This window comes from Oncorhynchus mykiss, chromosome 3, assembly GCF_057628025.1.
Source record: "Oncorhynchus mykiss isolate SJ-2025 chromosome 3, ASM5762802v1, whole genome shotgun sequence".
Classification (NCBI taxonomy): domain Eukaryota; kingdom Metazoa; phylum Chordata; class Actinopteri; order Salmoniformes; family Salmonidae; genus Oncorhynchus; species Oncorhynchus mykiss.
The window spans coordinates 95528007-95549482 of record NC_143024.1 but is presented as its reverse complement, the minus strand read 5'-3'; the positions used below and the strand labels follow the sequence as shown (position 1 = coordinate 95549482).

Below are 21476 nucleotides of genomic sequence, written 5' to 3'. Positions count from 1 at the left end.
TTGCAGGCGTTATCATAGACCAGAGTTTTGCAGGTGTTATCATAGTAGACCAGAGTTTTGCAGGTGTTATCATAGACCAGAGTTTTGCAGGTGTTATCATAGTAGACCAGAGTTTTGCAGGTGTTATCATAGACCAGAGTTTTGCAGGTGTTATCATAGACCAGAGTTTTGCAGGTGTTATCATAGACCAGAGTTTTGCAGGTGTTATCATAGACCAGAGTTTTGCAGGTGTTATCATAGTAGACCAGAGTTTTGCAGGTGTTATCATAGACCAGAGTTTTGCAGGTGTTATCATAGTAGACCAGAGTTTTGCAGGTGTTATCATAGACCAGAGTTTTGCAGGTGTTATCATAGTAGACCAGAGTTTTGCAGGTGTTATCATAGACCAGAGTTTTGCAGGTGTTATCATAGACCAGAGTTTTGCAGGTGTTATCATAGACCAGAGTTTTGCAGGTGTTATCATAGTAGACCAGAGTTTTGCAGGTGTTATCATAGACCAGAGTTTTGCAGGTGTTATCATAGTAGACCAGAGTTTTGCAGGTGTTATCATAGACCAGAGTTTTGCAGGTGTTATCATAGTAGACCAGAGTTTTGCAGGTGTTATCATAGACCAGAGTTTTGCAGGTGTTATCATAGTGGACCAGAGTTTTGCAGGTGTTATCATAGACCAGAGTTTTGCAGGTGTTATCATAGACCAGAGTTTTGCAGGTGTTATCATAGACCAGAGTTTTGCAGGTGTTATCATAGACCAGAGCTTTGCAGGTGTTATCATAGTAGACCAGAGTTTTGCAGGTGTTATCATAGACCAGAGTTTTGCAGGTGTTATCATAGTGGACCAGCGTTTTGCAGGTATTATCATAGTAGACCAGAGTTTTGCAGGTGGGACAGCTCTGGGAGAGAGCAGTGGGACAGTTAGCTCTGGGAGAGAGCAGTGGGACAGTTAGCTCTGGGAGAGAGCAGTGGGACAGTTAGCTCTGGGAGAGAGCAGTGGGACAGTTAGCTCTGGGAGAGAGCAGTGGGACAGTTAGCTCTGGGAGAGAGCAGTGGGACAGTTAGCTCTGGGAGAGAGCAGTGGGACAGTTAGCTCTGGGAGAGAGCAGTGGGACAGTTAGCTCTGGGAGAGAGCAGTGGGACAGTTAGCTCTGGGAGAGAGCAGTGGGACAGTTAGCTCTGGGAGAGAGCAGTGGGACAGTTAGCTCTGGGAGAGAGCAGTGGGACAGTTAGCTCTGGGAGAGAGCAGTGGGACAGTTAGCTCTGGGAGAGAGCAGGGGGACAGTCAGCTCTCTTGCAGGACAGTTAGCTCTCTAGCGGGACAGTTAGCTCTCTAGTGGGACAGTTAGCTCTCTAGCGGGACAGTTAGCTCTCTAGAGGGACAGTTAGCTCTCTAGAGGGACAGTTAGCTCTCTAGAGGGACAGTTAGCGAGTGGTCACATTCAGATTCTCTGGTTTTCTTACATTCATGATTGTCTGCCAGTCTTTTCTAACTCAAGTCAAACATCTCCATGGAAACCACCCCAACACCCCGACAGCCAAACACACAAGTCCAGTCAAATCTCCCATCTCATACTCATCCTCCACAGAATAACACAGAGGATGCGTTCCAAATGGCACCCTATTCCCTACATAGTGCACTACTATAGACCAGAGCCCTATTCCCTATATAGTGCACTACTATAGACCAGAGCCCTATTCCCTATATAGTGCACTACTATAGACCAGAGCCCTATTCCCTATATATAGTGCACTACTGTAGACCAGAGCCCTATTCCCTATATAGTGCACTACTATAGACCAGAGCCCTATTCCCTATATAGTGCACTACTATAGACCAGGGCCCTATTCCCTATGTAGTGCACTACTATAGACCAGAACCCTATTCCCTATATAGTGCACTACTGTAGACCAGAGCCCTATTCCCTATATAGTGCACTACTATAGACCAGAACCCTATTCCCTGTATAGTGCACTACTAATAGACCAGAGCCCTATTCCCTATATATAGTGCACTACTATAGACAAGAGCCCTATTCCCTATATAGTGCACTACTGTAGACCAGAGCCCTATTCCCTATATAGTGCACTACTATAGACCAGAGCCCTATTCCCTATATAGTGCACTACTATAGACCAGAGCCCTATTCCCTATATAGTGCACTACTATAGACCAGAGCCCTATTCCCTATATAGTGCACTACTATAGACCAGAGCCCTATTCCCTATGTAGTGCACTACTATAGAGCAGAGCCCTGTACCCTATATAGTGCACTACTTTAGACAAGAACCCTATTCCCTATATAGTGCACTACTATAGACCAGAAACCTATTCCCTATAGAGTGCACTACTATAGACCAGAGCCCTATAACCTATATAGTGTGCTACTTTAGACCAGAGCCCTGTTCCCTATATAGTGCACTACTATAGACCAGAGCCCTATTCTCTATAGAGTGCACTACTATAGACCAGAGCCCTGTTCCCTATATAGTGCACTACTATAGACCAGAGCCCTATTCCCTATAGAGTGCACTACTATAGACCAGAGCCCTATAACCTATATAGTGTGCTACAATAGACCAGAGCCCTATATAGTGCACTACTTTAGACCAGAACCCTATTCCCTATAGAGTGCACTACTATAGACCAGAGCCCTATAACCTATATAGTGTGCTACTATAGACCAGGGCCCTATTCCATATGTAGTGCACTACTATAGACCAGAGCCCTATTCCCTATATAGTGCACTAATATAGACCAGAGCCCTATTCCCTATATAGTGCACTACTATACACCAGAGCCCTATTCCCTATATAGTGCACTACTGTAGACCAGAGCCCTATTCCCTATATAGTGCACTACTATAGACCAGAGCCCTATTCCCTATATAGTGCACTACTATAGACCAGGGCCCTATTCCCTATGTAGTGCACTTCTATAGACCAGAACCCTATTCCCTATATAGTGCACTACTGTAGACCAGAGCCCTATTCCCTATATAGTGCACTACTATAGACCAGAACCCTATTCCCTGTATAGTGCACTACTAATAGACCAGAGCCCTATTCCCTATATATAGTGCACTACTATAGACAAGAGCCCTATTCCCTATATAGTGCACTACTGTAGACCAGAGCCCTATTCCCTATATAGTGCACTACTATAGACCAGAGCCCTATTCCCTATATAGTGCACTACTATAGACCAGAGCCCTATTCCCTATATAGTGCACTACTATAGACCAGAGCCCTATTCCCTATATAGTGCACTACTATAGACCAGAGCCCTATTCCCTATGTAGTGCACTACTATAGAGCAGAGCCCTGTACCCTATATAGTGCACTACTTTAGACAGGAACCCTATTCCCTATATAGTGCACTACTATAGACCAGAGCCCTATTCCCTATGTAGTGCACTACTATAGAGCAGAGCCCTGTACCCTATATAGTGCACTACTTTAGACCAGAGCCCTATTCCCTATATAGTGCACTACTATAGACCAGAGCCCTATTCCCTATATAGTGCACTACTTTAGACCAGAACCCTTTTCCCTATATAGTGTACTACTTTAGACCAGAGCCCTGTTCCCTATATAGGGCACTACTATAGACCAGAGGCCTATTCCATATATAGTGCACTACTTTAGACCAGAGCCCTGTTCCCTATATAGTGCACTACTATAGACCAGAGCCCTATATAGTGCACTACTTTAGACCAGAACCCTATTCCCTATAGAGTGCACTACTATAGACCAGAGCCCTATAACCTATATAGTGTGCTACTATAGACCAGGGCCCTATTCCATATGTAGTGCACTACTATAGACCAGAGCCCTATTCCCTATATAGTGCACTAATATAGACCAGAGCCCTATTCCCTATATAGTGCACTACTATAGACCAGAGCCCTATTCCCTACATAGTGCATTACTATAGACCAAATCCCTATTCCCTATATAGTGCAGTACTATAGACCAGAAACCTATTCCCTATATAATGCATTACTATAGACCAGAGCTCTATTCCCTATATAGTGTACTACTACAGACCAGAGCCCTATTCCCTATATAGTGTACTACTATAGACCAGAGCCCTATTCCCTATATAGTGTACTACTTTATACCAGAGCCCGGTGGGGAATAGGGTGCCATTTAGGAGGATTAACTCTTATAACTGACTCCACATTTCATTCCCGTAGAATAAGCCTCTTGAAGAGAGGAGGGAGACTCCGTGTAGAATAGAAGAGAGGAGGGGGGAGGGAGACTCTGTGTAGAATAGAAGAGAGGAAGGAGGAGGGAGACTCCGTGTAGAATAGAAGAGAGGAGGGAGGAGGGAGACTCCGTGTAGAATAGAATAGAGGAGGAAGACTCCGTGTAGAATAGAAGAGAGGAGGGAGGAGGGAGACTCTCTTGAAGAGAGGGAGACTCCGTGTAGAATAGAAGAGAGGAGGGAGGAGGGAGACTCCGTGTAGAATAGAAGAGAGGAGGGAGACTCTCTTGAAGAGAGGAAGGAGACTCCGTGTAGAATAGAAGAGAGGAGGGAGGAGGGAGACTCCGTGTAGAATAGAAGAGAGGAGGGAGGCTCTATTGAAGAGAGGGAGACTCCGTGTAGAATAGAAGAGAGGAGGGAGGAGAGAGACTCCATGTAGAATAGAAGAGAGGAGGGAGACTCTCTTCAAGAGAGTAGGGAGACTCCGTGTAGAATAGAAGAGAGGAGGGAGACTCCGTGTAGAATAGAAGAGAGGAGGGAGACTCCGTGTAGAATAGAAGAGAGGAGGGAGACTCCGTGTAGAATAGAAGAGAGGAGGGAGGAGGGAGACTCCGTGTAGAATAGAAGAGAGGAGGGAGACTCCGTGTAGAATAGAAGAGAGGAGGGAGGAGGGAGACTCCGTGTAGAATAGAAGAGAGGAGGGAGGAGGGAGACTCTCTTGAAGAGAGGGAGACTCCGTGTAGAATAGAAGAGAGGAGGGAGGAGGGAGACTCCGTGTAGAATAGAAGAGAGGAGGGAGGAGAGAGACTCCGTGTAGAATAGAAGAGAGGAGGGAGGAGGGAGACTCTCTTGAAGAGAGGGAGACTCCGTGTAGAATAGAAGAGAGGAGGGAGGAGGGAGACTCCATGTAGAATAGAAGAGAGGAGGGAGACTCTCTTCAAGAGAGTAGGGAGACTCCGTGTAGAATAGAAGAGAGGAGGGAGACTCCGTGTAGAATAGAAGAGAGGAGGGACACTCCGTGTAGAATAGAAGAGAGGAGGGAGGAGGGAGACTCCGTGTAGAATAGAAGAGAGGAGGGAGACTCTCTTGAAGAGAGGAGGGAGACTCCGTGTAGAATAGAAGAGAGGAGGGAGGAGGGAGACTCCGTGTAGAATAGAAGAGAGGAGGGAGGAGGGAGACTCTCTTGAAGAGAGGGAGACTCCGTGTAGAATAGAAGAGAGGAGGGAGGAGGGAGACTCCATGTAGAATAGAAGAGAGGAGGGGGGAGGGAGACTGTGTAGAATAGAAGAGAGGAAGGAGGAGGGAGACTCCGTGTAGAATAGAAGAGAGGAGGGAGGAGGGAGACTCCGTGTAGAATAGAAGAGAGGAGGGAGGAGGGAGACTCCGTGTAGAATAGAATAGAGGAGGAAGACTCTGTGTAGAATAGAAGAGAGGAGGGAGGAGGGAGACTCCGTGTAGAATAGAAGAGAGGAGGGAGGAGGGAGACTCCGTGTAGAATAGAATAGAGGAGGAAGACTGTGTAGAATAGAAGAGAGGAGGGAGGAGGGAGACTCTCTTGAAGAGAGGGAGACTCCGTGTAGAATAGAAGAGAGGAGGGAGGAGGGAGACTCCGTGTAGAATAGAAGAGAGGAGGGAGACTCTCTTGAAGAGAGGAAGGAGACTCCGTGTAGAATAGAAGAGAGGAGGGAGGAGGGAGACTCCGTGTAGAATAGAAGAGAGGAGGGAGACTCTCTTGAAGAGAGGAGGGAGACTCCGTGTAGAATAGAAGAGAGGAGGGAGGAGGGAGACTCCGTGTAGAATAGAAGAGAGGAGGGAGGAGGAAGACTCTCTTGAAGAGAGGGAGACTCCGTGTAGAATAGAAGAGAGGAGGGAGGAGGGAGACTCCATGTAGAATAGAAGAGAGGAGGGGGGAGGGAGACTGTGTAGAATAGAAGAGAGGAAGGAGGAGGGAGACTCCGTGTAGAATAGAAGAGAGGAGGGAGGAGGGAGACTCCGTGTAGAATAGAAGAGAGGAGGGAGGAGGGAGACTCCGTGTAGAATAGAATAGAGGAGGAAGACTCTGTGTAGAATAGAAGAGAGGAGGGAGGAGGGAGACTCCGTGTAGAATAGAAGAGAGGAGGGAGGAGGGAGACTCCGTGTAGAATAGAAGAGAGGAGGGAGGAGGGAGACTCTCTTGAAGAGAGGGAGACTCCGTGTAGAATAGAAGAGAGGAGGGAGGAGGGAGACTCCATGTAGAATAGAAGAGAGGAGGGGGGAGGGAGACTGTGTAGAATAGAAGAGAGGAAGGAGGAGGGAGACTCCGTGTAGAATAGAAGAGAGGAGGGAGGAGGGAGACTCCGTGTAGAATAGAAGAGAGGAGGGAGGAGGGAGACTCCGTGTAGAATAGAATAGAGGAGGAAGACTCTGTGTAGAATAGAAGAGAGGAGGGAGGAGGGAGACTCCGTGTAGAATAGAAGAGAGGAGGGAGGAGGGAGACTCCGTGTAGAAAAGAATAGAGGAGGAAGACTCCGTGTAGAATAGAAGAGAGGAGGGAGGAGGGAGACTCTCTTGAAGAGAGGGAGACTCCGTGTAGAATAGAAGAGAGGAGGGAGGAGGGAGACTCCGTGTAGACTAGAAGAGAGGAGGGAGACTCTCTTGAAGAGAGGAGGGAGACTCCGTGTAGAATAGAAGAGAGGAGGGAGGAGGGAGACTCCGTGTAGAATAGAAGAGAGGAGGGAGGAGGGAGACTCCGTGTAGAATAGAAGAGAGGAGGGAGGAGGGAGACTCCGTGTAGAATAGAAGAGAGGAGGGAGGAGGGAGACTCCGTGTAGAATAGAATAGAGGAGGAAGACTCCGTGTAGAATAGAAGAGAGGAGGGAGGAGGGAGACTCTCTTGAAGAGAGGGAGACTCCGTGTAGAATAGAAGAGAGGAGGGAGGAGGGAGACTCCATGTAGAATAGAAGAGAGGAGGGAGACTCTCTTCAAGAGAGTAGGGAGACTCCGTGTAGAATAGAAGAGAGGAGGGAGACTCCGTGTAGAATAGAAGAGAGGAGGGAGACTCCGTGTAGAATAGAAGAGAGGAGGGAGACTCCATGTAGAATAGAAGAGAGGAGGGAGGAGGGAGACTCCGTGTAGAATAGAAGAGAGGAGGGAGACTCCGTGTAGAATAGAAGAGAGGAGGGAGGAGGGAGACTCTCTTGAAGAGAGGGAGACTCCGTGTAGAATAGAAGAGAGGAGGGAGGAGGGAGACTCTCTTGAAGAGAGGGAGACTCCGTGTAGAATAGAAGAGAGGAGGGAGGAGGGAGACTCCATGTAGAATAGAAGAGAGGAGGGAGACTCTCTTCAAGAGAGTAGGGAGACTCCGTGTAGAATAGAAGAGAGGAGGGAGACTCCGTGTAGAATAGAAGAGAGGAGGGACACTCCGTGTAGAATAGAAGAGAGGAGGGAGGAGGGAGACTCCGTGTAGAATAGAAGAGAGGAGGGAGACTCTCTTGAAGAGAGGAGGGAGACTCCGTGTAGAATAGAAGAGAGGAGGGAGGAGGGAGACTCCGTGTAGAATAGAAGAGAGGAGGGAGGAGGGAGACTCTCTTGAAGAGAGGGAGACTCCGTGTAGAATAGAAGAGAGGAGGGAGGAGGGAGACTCCATGTAGAATAGAAGAGAGTAGGGGGGAGGGAGACTGTGTAGAATAGAAGAGAGGAGGGAGGAGGGAGACTCCGTGTAGAATAGAAGAGAGGAGGGAGGAGGGAGACTCCGTGTAGAATAGAAGAGAGGAGGGAGGAGGGAGACTCCGTGTAGAATAGAATAGAGGAGGAAGACTCTGTGTAGAATAGAAGAGAGGAGGGAGGAGGGAGACTCCGTGTAGAATAGAAGAGAGGAGGGAGGAGGGAGACTCCGTGTAGAATAGAATAGAGGAGGAAGACTCTGTGTAGAATAGAAGAGAGGAGGGAGGAGGGAGACTCCGTGTAGAATAGAAGAGAGGAGGGAGGAGAGAGACTCCGTGTAGAATAGAAGAGAGGAGGGAGGAGGGAGACTCCATGTAGAATAGAAGAGAGGAGGGAGACTCTCTTCAAGAGAGTAGGGAGACTCCGTGTAGAATAGAAGAGAGGAGGGAGACTCCGTGTAGAATAGAAGAGAGGAGGGACACTCCGTGTAGAATAGAAGAGAGGAGGGAGGAGGGAGACTCCGTGTAGAATAGAAGAGAGGAGGGAGACTCTCTTGAAGAGAGGAGGGAGACTCCGTGTAGAATAGAAGAGAGGAGGGAGGAGGGAGACTCCGTGTAGAATAGAAGAGAGGAGGGAGGAGGGAGACTCTCTTGAAGAGAGGGAGACTCCGTGTAGAATAGAAGAGAGGAGGGAGGAGGGAGACTCCATGTAGAATGGAATAGAGGAGGAAGACTCTGTGTAGAATAGAAGAGAGGAGGGAGGAGGGAGACTCCGTGTAGAATAGAAGAGAGGAGGGAGGAGGGAGACTCCGTGTAGAATAGAATAGAGGAGGAAGACTCCGTGTAGAATAGAAGAGAGGAGGGAGGAGGGAGACTCTCTTGAAGAGAGGGAGACTCCGTGTAGAATAGAAGAGAGGAGGGAGGAGGGAGACTCCGTGTAGAATAGAAGAGAGGAGGGAGACTCTCTTGAAGAGAGGAGGGAGACTCCATGTAGAATAGAAGAGAGGAGGGGGGAGGGAGACTGTGTAGAATAGAAGAGAGGAAGGAGGAGGGAGACTCCGTGTAGAATAGAAGAGAGGAGGGAGGAGGGAGACTCCGTGTAGAATAGAAGAGAGGAGGGAGGAGGGAGACTCCGTGTAGAATAGAATAGAGGAGGGAGGAGGGAGACTCCGTGTAGAATAGAATAGAGGAGGGAGGAGGGAGACTCCATGTAGAATAGAAGAGAGGAGGGAGACTCTCTTCAAGAGAGTAGGGAGACTCCGTGAAGAATAGAAGAGAGGAGGGAGACTCCGTGTAGAATAGAAGAGAGGAGGGACACTCCGTGTAGAATAGAAGAGAGGAGGGAGGAGGGAGACTCCGTGTAGAATAGAAGAGAGGAGGGAGACTCTCTTGAAGAGAGGAGGGAGACTCCGTGTAGAATAGAAGAGAGGAGGGAGGAGGGAGACTCCGTGTAGAATAGAAGAGAGGAGGGAGGAGGGAGACTCTCTTGAAGAGAGGGAGACTCCGTGTAGAATAGAAGAGAGGAGGGAGGAGGGAGACTCCATGTAGAATAGAAGAGAGGAGGGGGGAGGGAGACTGTGTAGAATAGAGGAGAGGAAGGAGGAGGGAGACTCCGTGTAGAATAGAAGAGAGGAGGGAGGAGGGAGACTCCGTGTAGAATAGAAGAGAGGAGGGAGGAGGGAGACTCCGTGTAGAATAGAATAGAGGAGGAAGACTCTGTGTAGAATAGAAGAGAGGAGGGAGGAGGGAGACTCCATGTAGAATAGAAGAGAGTAGGGGGAGGGAGACTGTGTAGAATAGAAGAGAGGAAGGAGGAGGGAGACTCCGTGTAGAATAGAAGAGAGGAGGGAGGAGGGAGACTCCGTGTAGAATAGAAGAGAGGAGGGAGGAGGGAGACTCCGTGTAGAATAGAATAGAGGAGGAAGACTCTGTGTAGAATAGAAGAGAGGAGGGAGGAGGGAGACTCCGTGTAGAATAGAAGAGAGGAGGGAGGAGGGAGACTCCGTGTAGAATAGAATAGAGGAGGAAGACTCTGTGTAGAATAGAAGAGAGGAGGGAGGAGGGAGACTCCGTGTAGAATAGAAGAGAGGAGGGAGGAGAGAGACTCCGTGTAGAATAGAAGAGAGGAGGGAGGAGGGAGACTCTCTTGAAGAGAGGGAGACTCCGTGTAGAATAGAAGAGAGGAGGGAGGAGGGAGACTCCATGTAGAATAGAAGAGAGGAGGGAGACTCTCTTCAAGAGAGTAGGGAGACTCCGTGTAGAATAGAAGAGAGGAGGGAGACTCCGTGTAGAATAGAAGAGAGGAGGGACACTCCGTGTAGAATAGAAGAGAGGAGGGAGGAGGGAGACTCCGTGTAGAATAGAAGAGAGGAGGGAGACTCTCTTGAAGAGAGGAGGGAGACTCCGTGTAGAATAGAAGAGAGGAGGGAGGAGGGAGACTCCGTGTAGAATAGAAGAGAGGAGGGAGGAGGGAGACTCTCTTGAAGAGAGGGAGACTCCGTGTAGAATAGAAGAGAGGAGGGAGGAGGGAGACTCCATGTAGAATAGAAGAGAGGAGGGGGGAGGGAGACTGTGTAGAATAGAAGAGAGGAAGGAGGAGGGAGACTCCGTGTAGAATAGAAGAGAGGAGGGAGGAGGGAGACTCCGTGTAGAATAGAAGAGAGGAGGGAGGAGGGAGACTCCGTGTAGAATAGAATAGAGGAGGAAGACTCTGTGTAGAATAGAAGAGAGGAGGGAGGAGGGAGACTCCGTGTAGAATAGAAGAGAGGAGGGAGGAGGGAGACTCCGTGTAGAATAGAATAGAGGAGGAAGACTGTGTAGAATAGAAGAGAGGAGGGAGGAGGGAGACTCTCTTGAAGAGAGGGAGACTCCGTGTAGAATAGAAGAGAGGAGGGAGGAGGGAGACTCCGTGTAGAATAGAAGAGAGGAGGGAGACTCTCTTGAAGAGAGGAAGGAGACTCCGTGTAGAATAGAAGAGAGGAGGGAGGAGGGAGACTCCGTGTAGAATAGAAGAGAGGAGGGAGACTCTCTTGAAGAGAGGAGGGAGACTCCGTGTAGAATAGAAGAGAGGAGGGAGGAGGGAGACTCCGTGTAGAATAGAAGAGAGGAGGGAGGAGGAAGACTCTCTTGAAGAGAGGGAGACTCCGTGTAGAATAGAAGAGAGGAGGGAGGAGGGAGACTCCATGTAGAATAGAAGAGAGGAGGGGGGAGGGAGACTGTGTAGAATAGAAGAGAGGAAGGAGGAGGGAGACTCCGTGTAGAATAGAAGAGAGGAGGGAGGAGGGAGACTCCGTGTAGAATAGAAGAGAGGAGGGAGGAGGGAGACTCCGTGTAGAATAGAATAGAGGAGGAAGACTCTGTGTAGAATAGAAGAGAGGAGGGAGGAGGGAGACTCCGTGTAGAATAGAAGAGAGGAGGGAGGAGGGAGACTCCGTGTAGAATAGAAGAGAGGAGGGAGGAGGGAGACTCTCTTGAAGAGAGGGAGACTCCGTGTAGAATAGAAGAGAGGAGGGAGGAGGGAGACTCCATGTAGAATAGAAGAGAGGAGGGGGGAGGGAGACTGTGTAGAATAGAAGAGAGGAAGGAGGAGGGAGACTCCGTGTAGAATAGAAGAGAGGAGGGAGGAGGGAGACTCCGTGTAGAATAGAAGAGAGGAGGGAGGAGGGAGACTCCGTGTAGAATAGAATAGAGGAGGAAGACTCTGTGTAGAATAGAAGAGAGGAGGGAGGAGGGAGACTCCGTGTAGAATAGAAGAGAGGAGGGAGGAGGGAGACTCCGTGTAGAATAGAATAGAGGAGGAAGACTGTGTAGAATAGAAGAGAGGAGGGAGGAGGGAGACTCTCTTGAAGAGAGGGAGACTCCGTGTAGAATCGAAGAGAGGAGGGAGGAGGGAGACTCCGTGTAGAATAGAAGAGAGGAGGGAGACTCTCTTGAAGAGAGGAAGGAGACTCCGTGTAGAATAGAAGAGAGGAGGGAGGAGGGAGACTCCGTGTAGAATAGAAGAGAGGAGGGAGACTCTCTTGAAGAGAGGAGGGAGACTCCGTGTAGAATAGAAGAGAGGAGGGAGGAGGGAGACTCCGTGTAGAATAGAAGAGAGGAGGGAGGAGGGAGACTCCGTGTAGAATAGAAGAGAGGAGGGAGGAGGGAGACTCTCTTGAAGAGAGGGAGACTCCGTGTAGAATAGAAGAGAGGAGGGAGGAGGGAGACTCCATGTAGAATAGAAGAGAGGAGGGGGGAGGGAGACTGTGTAGAATAGAAGAGAGGAAGGAGGAGGGAGACTCCGTGTAGAATAGAAGAGAGGAGGGAGGAGGGAGACTCCGTGTAGAATAGAAGAGAGGAGGGAGGAGGGAGACTCCGTGTAGAATAGAATAGAGGAGGAAGACTCTGTGTAGAATAGAAGAGAGGAGGGAGGAGGGAGACTCCGTGTAGAATAGAAGAGAGGAGGGAGGAGGGAGACTCCGTGTAGAAAAGAATAGAGGAGGAAGACTCCGTGTAGAATAGAAGAGAGGAGGGAGGAGGGAGACTCTCTTGAAGAGAGGGAGACTCCGTGTAGAATAGAAGAGAGGAGGGAGGAGGGAGACTCCGTGTAGACTAGAAGAGAGGAGGGAGACTCTCTTGAAGAGAGGAGGGAGACTCCGTGTAGAATAGAAGAGAGGAGGGAGGAGGGAGACTCCGTGTAGAATAGAAGAGAGGAGGGAGGAGGGAGACTCCGTGTAGAATAGAAGAGAGGAGGGAGGAGGGAGACTCCGTGTAGAATAGAAGAGAGGAGGGAGGAGGGAGACTCCGTGTAGAATAGAATAGAGGAGGAAGACTCCGTGTAGAATAGAAGAGAGGAGGGAGGAGGGAGACTCTCTTGAAGAGAGGGAGACTCCGTGTAGAATAGAAGAGAGGAGGGAGGAGGGAGACTCCATGTAGAATAGAAGAGAGGAGGGGGGAGGGAGACTGTGTAGAATAGAAGAGAGGAAGGAGGAGGGAGACTCCGTGTAGAATAGAAGAGAGGAGGGAGGAGGGAGACTCCGTGTAGAATAGAAGAGAGGAGGGAGGAGGGAGACTCCGTGTAGAATAGAATAGAGGAGGAAGACTCTGTGTAGAATAGAAGAGAGGAGGGAGGAGGGAGACTCCGTGTAGAATAGAAGAGAGGAGGGAGGAGGGAGACTCCGTGTAGAATAGAATAGAGGAGGAAGACTGTGTAGAATAGAAGAGAGGAGGGAGGAGGGAGACTCTCTTGAAGAGAGGGAGACTCCGTGTAGAATAGAAGAGAGGAGGGAGGAGGGAGACTCCGTGTAGAATAGAAGAGAGGAGGGAGGAGGGAGACTCCGTGTAGAAGAGAAGAGAGGAGGGAGACTCTCTTGAAGAGAGGAGGGAGACTCCGTGTAGAATAGAAGAGAGGAGGGAGGAGGGAGACTCCGTGTAGAATAGAAGAGAGGAGGGAGGAGGGAGACTCTCTTGAAGAGAGGGAGACTCCGTGTAGAATAGAAGAGAGGAGGGAGGAGGGAGACTCCATGTAGAATAGAAGAGAGGAGGGGGGAGGGAGACTGTGTAGAATAGAAGAGAGGAAGGAGAAGGGAGACTCCGTGTAGAATAGAAGAGAGGAGGGAGGAGGGAGACTCCGTGTAGAATAGAAGAGAGGAGGGAGGAGGGAGACTCCGTGTAGAATAGAATAGAGGAGGAAGACTCTGTGTAGAATAGAAGAGAGGAGGGAGGAGGGAGACTCCGTGTAGAATAGAAGAGAGGAGGGAGGAGGGAGACTCCGTGTAGAAAAGAATAGAGGAGGAAGACTCCGTGTAGAATAGAAGAGAGGAGGGAGGAGGGAGACTCTCTTGAAGAGAGGGAGACTCCGTGTAGAATAGAAGAGAGGAGGGAGGAGGGAGACTCCGTGTAGACTAGAAGAGAGGAGGGAGACTCTCTTGAAGAGAGGAGGGAGACTCCGTGTAGAATAGAAGAGAGGAGGGAGGAGGGAGACTCCGTGTAGAATAGAAGAGAGGAGGGAGGAGGGAGACTCCGTGTAGAATAGAAGAGAGGAGGGAGGAGGGAGACTCCGTGTAGAATAGAAGAGAGGAGGGAGGAGGGAGACTCCGTGTAGAATAGAATAGAGGAGGAAGACTCCGTGTAGAATAGAAGAGAGGAGGGAGGAGGGAGACTCTCTTGAAGAGAGGGAGACTCCGTGTAGAATAGAAGAGAGGAGGGAGGAGGGAGACTCCATGTAGAATAGAAGAGAGGAGGGAGACTCTCTTCAAGAGAGTAGGGAGACTCCGTGTAGAATAGAAGAGAGGAGGGAGACTCCGTGTAGAATAGAAGAGAGGAGGGAGACTCCGTGTAGAATAGAAGAGAGGAGGGAGACTCCATGTAGAATAGAAGAGAGGAGGGAGGAGGGAGACTCCGTGTAGAATAGAAGAGAGGAGGGAGACTCCGTGTAGAATAGAAGAGAGGAGGGAGGAGGGAGACTCTCTTGAAGAGAGGGAGACTCCGTGTAGAATAGAAGAGAGGAGGGAGGAGGGAGACTCTCTTGAAGAGAGGGAGACTCCGTGTAGAATAGAAGAGAGGAGGGAGGAGGGAGACTCCATGTAGAATAGAAGAGAGGAGGGAGACTCTCTTCAAGAGAGTAGGGAGACTCCGTGTAGAATAGAAGAGAGGAGGGAGACTCCGTGTAGAATAGAAGAGAGGAGGGACACTCCGTGTAGAATAGAAGAGAGGAGGGAGGAGGGAGACTCCGTGTAGAATAGAAGAGAGGAGGGAGACTCTCTTGAAGAGAGGAGGGAGACTCCGTGTAGAATAGAAGAGAGGAGGGAGGAGGGAGACTCCGTGTAGAATAGAAGAGAGGAGGGAGGAGGGAGACTCTCTTGAAGAGAGGGAGACTCCGTGTAGAATAGAAGAGAGGAGGGAGGAGGGAGACTCCATGTAGAATAGAAGAGAGTAGGGGGGAGGGAGACTGTGTAGAATAGAAGAGAGGAGGGAGGAGGGAGACTCCGTGTAGAATAGAAGAGAGGAGGGAGGAGGGAGACTCCGTGTAGAATAGAAGAGAGGAGGGAGGAGGGAGACTCCGTGTAGAATAGAATAGAGGAGGAAGACTCTGTGTAGAATAGAAGAGAGGAGGGAGGAGGGAGACTCCGTGTAGAATAGAAGAGAGGAGGGAGGAGGGAGACTCCGTGTAGAATAGAATAGAGGAGGAAGACTCTGTGTAGAATAGAAGAGAGGAGGGAGGAGGGAGACTCCGTGTAGAATAGAAGAGAGGAGGGAGGAGAGAGACTCCGTGTAGAATAGAAGAGAGGAGGGAGGAGGGAGACTCCATGTAGAATAGAAGAGAGGAGGGAGACTCTCTTCAAGAGAGTAGGGAGACTCCGTGTAGAATAGAAGAGAGGAGGGAGACTCCGTGTAGAATAGAAGAGAGGAGGGACACTCCGTGTAGAATAGAAGAGAGGAGGGAGGAGGGAGACTCCGTGTAGAATAGAAGAGAGGAGGGAGACTCTCTTGAAGAGAGGAGGGAGACTCCGTGTAGAATAGAAGAGAGGAGGGAGGAGGGAGACTCCGTGTAGAATAGAAGAGAGGAGGGAGGAGGGAGACTCTCTTGAAGAGAGGGAGACTCCGTGTAGAATAGAAGAGAGGAGGGAGGAGGGAGACTCCATGTAGAATGGAATAGAGGAGGAAGACTCTGTGTAGAATAGAAGAGAGGAGGGAGGAGGGAGACTCCGTGTAGAATAGAAGAGAGGAGGGAGGAGGGAGACTCCGTGTAGAATAGAATAGAGGAGGAAGACTCCGTGTAGAATAGAAGAGAGGAGGGAGGAGGGAGACTCTCTTGAAGAGAGGGAGACTCCGTGTAGAATAGAAGAGAGGAGGGAGGAGGGAGACTCCGTGTAGAATAGAAGAGAGGAGGGAGACTCTCTTGAAGAGAGGAGGGAGACTCCATGTAGAATAGAAGAGAGGAGGGGGGAGGGAGACTGTGTAGAATAGAAGAGAGGAAGGAGGAGGGAGACTCCGTGTAGAATAGAAGAGAGGAGGGAGGAGGGAGACTCCGTGTAGAATAGAAGAGAGGAGGGAGGAGGGAGACTCCGTGTAGAATAGAATAGAGGAGGGAGGAGGGAGACTCCGTGTAGAATAGAATAGAGGAGGGAGGAGGGAGACTCCATGTAGAATAGAAGAGAGGAGGGAGACTCTCTTCAAGAGAGTAGGGAGACTCCGTGAAGAATAGAAGAGAGGAGGGAGACTCCGTGTAGAATAGAAGAGAGGAGGGACACTCCGTGTAGAATAGAAGAGAGGAGGGAGGAGGGAGACTCCGTGTAGAATAGAAGAGAGGAGGGAGACTCTCTTGAAGAGAGGAGGGAGACTCCGTGTAGAATAGAAGAGAGGAGGGAGGAGGGAGACTCCGTGTAGAATAGAAGAGAGGAGGGAGGAGGGAGACTCTCTTGAAGAGAGGGAGACTCCGTGTAGAATAGAAGAGAGGAGGGAGGAGGGAGACTCCATGTAGAATAGAAGAGAGGAGGGGGGAGGGAGACTGTGTAGAATAGAGGAGAGGAAGGAGGAGGGAGACTCCGTGTAGAATAGAAGAGAGGAGGGAGGAGGGAGACTCCGTGTAGAATAGAAGAGAGGAGGGAGGAGGGAGACTCCGTGTAGAATAGAATAGAGGAGGAAGACTCTGTGTAGAATAGAAGAGAGGAGGGAGGAGGGAGACTCCATGTAGAATAGAAGAGAGTAGGGGGAGGGAGACTGTGTAGAATAGAAGAGAGGAAGGAGGAGGGAGACTCCGTGTAGAATAGAAGAGAGGAGGGAGGAGGGAGACTCCGTGTAGAATAGAAGAGAGGAGGGAGGAGGGAGACTCCGTGTAGAATAGAATAGAGGAGGAAGACTCTGTGTAGAATAGAAGAGAGGAGGGAGGAGGGAGACTCCGTGTAGAATAGAAGAGAGGAGGGAGGAGGGAGACTCCGTGTAGAATAGAATAGAGGAGGAAGACTCTGTGTAGAATAGAAGAGAGGAGGGAGGAGGGAGACTCCGTGTAGAATAGAAGAGAGGAGGGAGGAGAGAGACTCCGTGTAGAATAGAAGAGAGGAGGGAGGAGGGAGACTCTCTTGAAGAGAGGGAGACTCCGTGTAGAATAGAAGAGAGGAGGGAGGAGGGAGACTCCATGTAGAATAGAAGAGAGGAGGGAGACTCTCTTCAAGAGAGTAGGGAGACTCCGTGTAGAATAGAAGAGAGGAGGGAGACTCCGTGTAGAATAGAAGAGAGGAGGGACACTCCGTGTAGAATAGAAGAGAGGAGGGAGGAGGGAGACTCCGTGTAGAATAGAAGAGAGGAGGGAGACTCTCTTGAAGAGAGGAGGGAGACTCCGTGTAGAATAGAAGAGAGGAGGGAGGAGGGAGACTCCGTGTAGAATAGAAGAGAGGAGGGAGGAGGGAGACTCTCTTGAAGAGAGGGAGACTCCGTGTAGAATAGAAGAGAGGAGGGAGGAGGGAGACTCCATGTAGAATAGAAGAGAGGAGGGGGGAGGGAGACTGTGTAGAATAGAAGAGAGGAAGGAGGAGGGAGACTCCGTGTAGAATAGAAGAGAGGAGGGAGGAGGGAGAGTCCGTGTAGAATAGAAGAGAGGAGGTAGGAGGGAGACTCCGTGTAGAATAGAATAGAGGAGGAAGACTCTGTGTAGAATAGAAGAGAGAAGGGAGGAGGGAGACTCCGTGTAGAATAGAAGAGAGGAGGGAGGAGGGAGACTCCGTGTAGAATAGAATAGAGGAGGAAGACTCCGTGTAGAATAGAAGAGAGGAGGGAGGAGGGAGACTCTCTTGAAGAGAGGGAGACTCCGTGTAGAATAGAAGAGAGGAGGGAGGAGGGAGACTCCGTGTAGAATAGAAGAGAGGAGGGAGGAGGGAGACTCCGTGTAGAATAAAAGAGAGGAGGGAGGAGGGAGACTCCGTGTAGAATAGAAGAGAGGAGGGAGACTCTCTTGAAGAGAGGAGGGAGACTCCGTGTAGACAAGAAGAGAGGAGGGAGGAGGAAGACTCCGTGTAGAATAGAAGAGAGGAGGGAGGAGGGGGACTCTCTTGAAGAGAGGGAGACTCCGTGTAGAATAGAAGAGAGGAGGGAGGATAGAGACTCCGTGTAGAATAGAAGAGAGGAGGGAGACTCTCTTCAAGAGAGTAGGGAGACTCCGTGTAGAATAGAAGAGAGGAGGGAGACTCTCTTGAAGAGAGGAGGGAGACTCCGTGTAGAATAGAAGAGAGGAGGGAGGAGGGAGACTCCGTGTAGAATAGAAGAGAGGAGGGAGGAGGGAGACTCTCTTGAAGAGAGGGAGTCTCCGTGTAGAATAGAAGAGAGGAGGGAGGAGGGAGACTCCTTGTAGAATAGAAGAGAGGAGGGAGACTCCGTGTAGAATAGAAGAGAGGAGGGAGGAGGGAGACTCCGTGTAGAATAGAAGAGAGGAGGGAGGAGGGAGACTCTCTTGAAAAGAGGGAGACTCCGTGTAGAATAGAAGAGAGGTGTGAGGAGGGAGACTCTGTGTAGAATAGAAGAGAGGAGGGAGGAGGGAGACTCCGTGTAGAATAGAAGAGAGGAGGGAGGAGGGAGACTCTCTTGAAGAGAGGGAGACTCTGTGTAGAATAGAAGAGAGGAGGGAGGAGGGAGACTCCGTGTAGAATAGAAGAGAGGAGGGAGACTCCGTGTAGAATAGAAGAGAGGAGGGAGACTCCGTGTAGAATAGAAGAGATGAGGGAGAATCCGTGTAGAATAGAAGAGAGGAGGTAGACTCCGTGTAGAATAGAAGAGAGGAGGGAGACCCTGTGTAGAATAGAAGGGAGGAGGGAGACTCCGTGTAGAATAGAAGAGAGTAGGGAGACTCCGTGTAGAATAGAAGAGAGGAGGGAGACCCTGTGTAGAATAAAAGGGAGGAGGGAAATTCCGTGTAGAATAGAAGGGAGGAGGGAGACTCCGTGTAGAATAGAAGAGAGGAGGGAGACTCCGTGTAGAATAGAAGAGAGGAGGGAGACTCCGTGTAGAATAGAAGAGAGGAGGGAGACTCCGTGTAGAATAGAAGAGAGGAGGGAGACTCCGTGTAGAATAGAAGGGAGGAGGGAGACTCCGTGTAGAATAGAAGGGAGGAGGGAGACTCCGTGTAGAATAGAAGGGAGGAGGGAGACTCCGTGTAGAATAGAAGAGAGGAGGGAGACTCCGTGTATGGTGCTGAATTCAGACGCGGTGACGGCAGTGAGGGATGATGACACATCGGACTGTTGTTATTCTCCACATTTAAATTAAACGGATAGAGGGAGAGATGGCTACATGGCTTTGACTGGTCACATTTCTTTCCAGGGGGGGGGGGGGGGGGGGTGAAAAGTCTTTATCTTTGAAATAGTTTTCACAAACCAACTGTTTATGTCTGAACTCAAAATTAAAATGGCGTCCTCCAAAATAACATGGTTGCTGTGCAAAGAAGGAATACATTTTTATCAAATTCCCATCAGGTAGCGTGATTTCAGTTGCCTCCAAGTAAACAGGATTATTAAGGGGAAAAAATTATGCTTGCAATGCAATGCATAGATAAACGTTTAAATCAAAACGATTAGATGAATCTAAATATTCTGCAATAATCGTATTATTGTGCATGTACTCAATGACACCACCCTCTCTGAGTTTAACAACACAACGGAATAACAAGTAGCACTTCTGCGTTGTGCTGAAGGACGGGAGATCATAACAGGGTATCATGAGGTGTTTCTGCATTATTCGGTTCACCTTTTTAATATGTACAGAAGGGTATAGAACGGATGCATGACCTCAGACATGCAGGGGACACATAGAATGGACCTCAGACATGCAGGGGACACATGCTGTGCTCATAATGCTGGGATGCAACATGTTGGTACATCCTGATACCAGCGGAACACAGCCGATTCCAACCACACCTCGACCGGAAGAAGAGTTTGTGTTCTGTTTCATTAAACTGACGTGATTTTTGTGGGGATTTTTCGCTCTTTCCACGACCAGGTAAAAGCTATGATCCCTTATTGACATCACGTGTTAAATCCACTCCAATCAGTGTAGACGAAGGGGAGGAGACGGGTTACAGATGAAGAGGAGGAGACGGGTTACAGATGAAGAGGAGGAGACGGGTTACAGATGAAGAGGAGGAGACGGGTTACAGATGAAAAGGAGGAGACGGGTTACAGATGAAGAGGAGGAGACGGGTTACAGATGAAGAGGAGGAGACGGGTTAAAGATGAAGAGGAGGAGACGGGTTACAGATGAAGAGGTGGAGACGGGTTACAGATGAAGAGGAGGAGACGGGTTACAGATGAAGAGGAGGAGACGGGTTACAGACGAAGAGGAGGAGACGGGTTACAGATGAAGAGGAGGAGACGGGTTACAGATGAAGAGGAGGAGACGGGTTACAGATGAAGGGGAGGAGACGGGTTACAGATGAAGGGGAGGAGACGGGTTACAGATGAAGAGGAGGAGACGGGTTACAGATGAAGAGGAGGAGACGGGTTACAGATGAAGAGGAGGAGACGGGTTACAGATGAAGAGGAGGAGACGGGTTACAGATGAAGAGGAGGAGACGGGTTATAGATGAAGAGGTGGAGACGGGTTACAGATGAAGAGGAGGAGACGGGTTACAGATGAAGAGGAGGAGACGGGTTACAGATGAAGAGGAGGAGACGGGTTACAGATGAAGAGGAGGGGACGGGTTACAGATGAAGAGGAGGAGACGGGTTACAGAAGGATTTTAAAGCTCTGAGACAATTGAGACATGGATTGTGTACGTGAGCCATTCAGAGGGTGAATGGGCAAGACAAAATATTGAAGCGCCTTTGAACAGGGTATGGTATTAGGTACCTTTGAAACGGCTACGGTGGTAGGTACCTTTGAAACGGCTACGGTGGTAGGTACCTTTGAACGGGGTATGGTAGTAGGTACCTTTGAACAGGGTACGGTGGTAGGTGTCTTTGAACAGGGTACGGTAGTAGGTACCTTTGAACAGGGTATGGTAGTAGGTGTCTTTGAACAGGGTACGGTAGTAGGTACCTTTGAACAGGGTATGGTAGTAGGTGTCTTTGAACAGGGTACGGTAGTAGGTGCCTTTGAACGGGGTATGGTAGTAGGTGCATTTGAACGGGGTATGGTAGTAGGTGTCTTTGAACAGGGTACGGTAGTAGGTGCCTTTGAACAGGGTACGGTAGTAGGTGCCTTTGAACGGGGTATGGTAGTAGGTGTCTTTGAACGGGGTATGGTAGTAGGTGCCTTTGAACAGGGTATGGTAGTAGGTACCTTTGAACGGGGTATGGTAGTAGGTACCTTTGAACGGGGTATGGTAGTAGGTGCCTTTGAACGGGGTATGGTAGTAGGTGCCTTTGAACGGGGTATGGTAGTAGGTGCCTTTGAACAGGGTACGGTAGTAGGTGCCTTTGAACGGGGTATGGTAGTAGGTGTCTGAACAGGGTACGGTAGTAGGTACCTTTGAACGGGGTATGGTAGTAGGTGTCTTTGAACAGGGTACGGTAGTAGGTGCCTTTGAACAGGGTATGGTAGTAGGTGCCTTTGAACGGGGTATGGTAGTAGGTGCCTTTGAACGGGGTATGGTAGTAGGTGTCTTTGAACAGGGTATGGTAGTAGGTGCCTTTGAACGGGGTATGGTAGTAGGTGTCTTTGAACGGGGT

General features: G+C 49.6%; 1 protein-coding gene across 2 annotated transcripts in view; it reads right to left on the bottom strand.

Moving 5' to 3' along the window:
- LOC149984732 (neuropilin-2-like) overlaps positions 1–21476 on the bottom strand; it is a 432234-nt gene that overhangs the window by 34164 nt on the left and 376594 nt on the right. The window lies entirely within an intron of this gene.